The sequence below is a fragment of the Triplophysa rosa genome, linkage group LG19 (genome assembly GCF_024868665.1).
Source record: "Triplophysa rosa linkage group LG19, Trosa_1v2, whole genome shotgun sequence".
NCBI lineage: Eukaryota > Metazoa > Chordata > Actinopteri > Cypriniformes > Nemacheilidae > Triplophysa > Triplophysa rosa.
In genome coordinates, this window is record NC_079908.1 from 7,339,469 (window position 1) to 7,345,003 (window position 5,535).

General features: G+C 37.0%; 1 long non-coding RNA gene across 1 annotated transcript; it reads left to right on the plus strand.

Annotated features, from left to right (window-relative positions):
• The first annotated feature begins 1,400 nt into the window (after positions 1-1,400).
• LOC130570605 (uncharacterized) lies at positions 1,401-3,152 on the plus strand. Its single transcript, XR_008964983.1, has 3 exons — positions 1,401-1,494; positions 1,783-1,818; positions 2,265-3,152. It is a non-coding gene; the product is annotated as an uncharacterized LOC130570605 (long non-coding RNA).
• The last annotated feature ends 2,383 nt before the right edge of the window (positions 3,153-5,535 follow it).

Sequence of the window (5,535 nt, forward strand, 5' to 3'; positions counted from 1 at the left end):
AACACACATAAGATAAGGATGTAAAGTACCTTTTCATTTGGTTTCAAACAGAGAAAACAACATAAAACCAAAACGTTACGGATTGCAGCCTCAGATTTTTTTCTCTGTAAAATTACTTAGTTTTCTCACAAGTGTCTCCTCTAGAGTTTCAGAAATCTCTGAATCTCTGATCAGATTTGCAACTATACTCACGTGTGCATCCAAAGTCAGATGTAGATAACTCCAAAAATTGTGTCAAAATCTTCAAAGACCAAAACGTGTTTGTTATGATATCCAGAGTACTTAAAATACTTAACACTCTTACTGTACAGTACGGCAGGAATTGGTGATATAATTTTTTTAAATGTTTGGGATGAAAATGAGTTGATTCCTAAAGGTCCAGTGTTTAAAATTTAGCGGCATCTAGGGGTGATGTTGCGAATTGCAACCAACGGCTCACTCCATCGCTTCATTTCGAAGCATACGGTGGCTCTCACAGAACTAAGATGTTGTTCTTGCTGAAGTCTGTAGAGCAGTTTGTCCCTTTAGGGCTACTGTAGAAACAACATGGTGAATTCCATGTAAGGGGACCCGTGGTGTATGTAGATAGAAACAGCTCATTCTAAGATAATAATAACATAACGTTTCATTATGTAAGGTCTACACCTCTGAACACATAATTATGTATATTATATTGCATTTCTGTCAAGATCCTCCAAATAAATTACACACTGGTCCTTTAAATGAAACATAGCCTAACTGAGACTTGGTGACACAAAAAATTGTATGGGCACCACAACATTTTTTCAATCAAATAAAATGATTGTTTAATATCACACATGGGTCATGTATATTACTGTCCAATCGCATATGTTATGTTATCCTGATAGATTGGAATGTGTGATAACATTCGAGATGTTGATGTATATGTTTGCCGCTGTACCAGCTGTGTGTGTGTGTCTAATCCTGGGTGGCTTGAAGCTGGAAACAGGAAACGCTGTTGCATTCCTTGCATTTTTCAAAATGCTGCAATTTGCTGAGCACATCATTTTGACCGGACATAACCACTGACCTGGGAGGTAAAAACAGTGACAAATCAAGGGCAGAGATATGCATGTGGGAAAGCAAGTACTAAAACACTATCTCTTCCAGTTGACTCCGATCAATCTATGTTTTACATTCATTCAGTAAACCTGCGCATGGAAACATTTCTCAGTCATCTGACAGATGGTTTCAACAGTATTCCAACTGAGATAAAGAAACACACACAATGTAATGCTTTTCCTATTATGAAAGGATGCATCACTTCCATTTCCGTAAAGGCTTTATTCACCACAGCCTGCATGATTACTCAGCTGTAACACCAGCAATAACTAGCAGCTTTGCTTTAATAAGCCTCATATGTGACTCAGAGTACGAGAGAGGAAGGCAAAGAATAGAAACATCAAGTCTTTCCGAATGGCGAGCGGATGAATGGGTGCCCAACTCAGACGGGAAGTCTCGGCCGCTGTGATGGTTAGTGCAGCCTTGATAATGTTTTCTTTGTCTTTGCACGTACATACAGTACAGTAACAGTAAGGCAGAGGCGGGGCCAGCGAGATGTTTAGCGAAGATGACATTCTAGCGAAATGAATTGTGAAATTTTGACCAGTCAATGAAGATTTGGAGGAATGTTTGTAACCAAACAGTTGTGGGGCACCATTGACTGCCATAGTAGTTTTTTTTAATCTATGGCAGTCAATGGTGCCCAATAACTGTTTGGTTACAAAGATTCCTCCAAATATCTTTCTTTGTGTTCAGCAGATCAAATAATATATACAGATTTGGAACAACTTGAGGGTGAGTAAATGATGACAGAATTTTCATTTTTATCCTTTAGCTTTCCGTAAAGAAACCACAGAATGTAAAATTGATACGTAGGTGTTGGTTGATGGCATTTGATGACCGAAAAAGCATTAACAAAAATAATGAAACGGAAATTTAATTAGAAAAACATACACAAACTGTATTATCATAATTGGCACATTGTTTATTAAATATATTACTGCTAAATCTCTCAAAGCCTGCGATGGAGATGACGGATTACAACTTTCAAAATGCCACCACATTCTGATTCGATGATTAACATCATCACCATTTTCAATTCTGGCAATTCTGATACTCATCTTGACTTTGCGGTCGCCGCGTAATTGACCTTTGATAACAGACTGACTCAGAGGGCCACATTCATGTAGTTTCGTTTCCTTTTCCCGCTTCTCGTCTTCTCCATTCTGGCTACTTCACAGCATTCAGGAAAACGAAACCCGCTGCCAAGCAGGAAGAACGTCAGTGGCCGAAAAAGTCATCGGGAGGAACTTGGAAAGAACACGTTTGATGTCAGCGCCAGCATATTTTTGGGCCCGTGCAGAACAAAGGGCCCTGGTATATTTAGCGACGGTCAGGAAGCAGGCCGAGAGAAGGGCCCGGGGGTTCAGCGGAGACCTCGTCCACTTTCCCACACTTGCGGAACGGAAACAGGCGATGACAACTACTCCACCAAGAGGCCCCAGGTCGCCCGTTAGGGGAGCCATTGAGCTCAGAGGAAGGAAAAGGTTATATAGACCCCCCCCATCAATATCCCAGCTTTCTAAGAGTGACCTGCAATAGCTTTTTTTTCTCGTGGCCTCATTTGCATATACACCCATATTCTGTACACAGCACAATACAGCCTTTATTTTTCACTAATTGGCCTGCAAGTATGACCTCACAAAGTCAAGTTTTCCGCATTTAGCAAATTGTTGCAGGCAAACACATGGCGCATCTCTGCATCGTTCTGGATACATCTGTGCTCTATCTACACATGGCCTGTGTTGTTTGATCCTGGCATGCACTCAAGCTTGGCATACTTTAGTGGCATGCTTATCCTAGACGCATTTCCTCCTCAGGAAACACAGTATTAGATTGCTGTTTTATTTATTTTGTTGATTCACACAGCTTGACTTCAGCATGCTCAAGGGATGATGAAGCCTGCTAAAGCATTTCCCGTTGCATTCGCTGTTGTTCTTGTTGACTGAACAGATCTTTTCCTAATCTTTTAGTTTCTGCTAATACTTACAGCTATTAATTTCGCCTGATGTGGGGTAGAGCTCCAGGCTGAAGTGAGATGCCCTATTATGTAAAATATCAATATTAAAGATGTGGCCTAAAATACACATTGATTGAGATCTCATTTCTTGAGGGCAGCATCTCTTTTCTTTTCCCACTACACAACACATATGACATAAAAAAAATGTTTTACACATTATTGAGGCATATTTGTTTATTTTACCTTTATGATACTGGGTGTGCATTGTTGCTGCCTTTTATTTTCATTATAATCAGTTTAATTAGGTATCATTTGAAATAGAATTGGCTGTTCAAGTCACTTGACTAGTGATAAATTGCTGTAACTTGCAAAAAGTTTAAAATGAATTTATAAAGTAATGTAACCACATATGTTGCCATGATGTTAGGCTATAAATCACATCCTTGTGCATTTTCACTGTTTTCAGCTGCTAACTCATAATGTTGGTAATTCCTGAAAATAGTAGGCGATTTTATACATTTTATAAATTAAAACTTTGGTTCCAAAATGAGATAACTCCATTTTTAAATTGTTCAAAAATCATGTTTTTTATTGTGCATTCCAATTAATATCAATCAAACTGCAGTTGGTTTGTTTTGATCTAAGCCATAATAACAAAACAAAACAAAAATACAGCTAACTAACGCAATAAAAACATGATAACATAATAAACATGATTTTGGAACCAAACTATTCAAATACTTATTTTATACATTACTTATTTTACACATACAATAGTATTTTATACATTAGCCTACACATTTTCTAAATCATTGCACCACAGCTTTTTTAAGTTTCTGAATTTTAAGAAAGATTTCAGGGCCTTCATAAATAAAAAATAAAATAACAGTAAAATAAATAATAACAAAGAATAACAAAAAATAAAAATAAACAAAAATAAAGTAATCAAACAAAATACGTTGCACTGTACTGGCAGTCCTGCGCTTCGAGGTCTGTATTAACTGTGTTTTGTCTCCATCTAGCGGCGGTACGTGTCATTACACGCGCTATACGTTTATTTTGTGTACACATTTACTTCACTTTTATATTCGCAGTATGAGGCACAGTTGTACTATTTCTGACTAATTTTATTCTTCTGGTGCCTGAGACACAGACACGTCTACTTAATTTAAGACAAATTACCGAAGGATACGAATATCAAATGCTCTTGTGGTATGTCCACTTGTAAACGGTAATACTGTGTTTTACTGACAGATGGCAGTGTTGCTATCAAACGTTTGCAGCATGCTAAACAGGCGGAAAATAGCTGGTAAGCATGTTATTTCTTTATTTATTTTAAGTCACATGCTTTAGTTTATTGGTCATGGTTTCTTAATATTTACAGTCACATCTTTGCGCCTTAAGTGTAACATATTTGAGCCTTAAGTGTAACATATTTAATATATGTTTGTCAACTGTTGCACGTGGTCCTATGCAATGGACGGATGGGATTGTGGATTGCTTAACAGATTGTTCTTGAATCGTTGAACTCAGAATAGGCTGTTTATGTTTATGGCACCTGCTTTTTTGAATATAAGTCCCTTGGAACATGTATAGTTAATGTTCTTGGATTGCGTTGGGCATGTGGACAAAGATGTTTTATAGTTGAGATGTTTCGTATGGATAAACATAAAGGGGGATTACAGTCCTTAAGGGATAATAGTATGCTTTATCGAATTAGACTGATACCTTTGAATAAATGAGAAAGTTGGTGGTTTAGCACATTGAGATTGTGTACATACATTTTAAGATTTTACGTATGTCTGGAGATTTCTGCAGTTTGTTGGATTCTTTTTATAAACATGATTAAAATGAATTAGTCTATGCATAATTGTTCTCTTTCAAAACATTGATATCTCATGATGATGTTGTGGTTGTACTCTTTCTACTTTTTTGGAGTAAGCGATATTGACCCAAAATGACCCTGCTAATTCACTAGAGAACCTTCTAAACTTATTTCCCAAATACCAATGTCTTATGTTAACCTTAAAGTCGGGTTGTGTCTTTGAAACAAATTACTTAAACTGACCTTATAGGCTGTTTACAAGCAAAATGCGAAAAACCTTGGAGATAAAGTAAATGCAGGCAAACGTAATAAAGAGGTGTCTAAAAGGCGATATCTGAGGGATTTATTTATTTTCTAATAGGGGGATGCTGGGTGTGAAAGGGTTTAGAGAGTGCAGTCATTGAAGTACTGATATAAAGTTCAAGGCCAATACATTTAGAAAGCACAAGTCTATTTTATTATTAATCATAAAAATGAATTTGATTTTTATTGGGGGGGGGGGTTGGAGACATAGTTGATTTTTCTTCTTTTTTCTTTTCTTATCCCCTCTATTTTTCAACAGATGTAGAAATGATTGAATTCCCAACAGATCTCATTATCCGAATCCTCCTGACGCCCAGGTAGGGCTTAAGGTCTTAAAGAAACGATTCAGACATGATTTGTATTA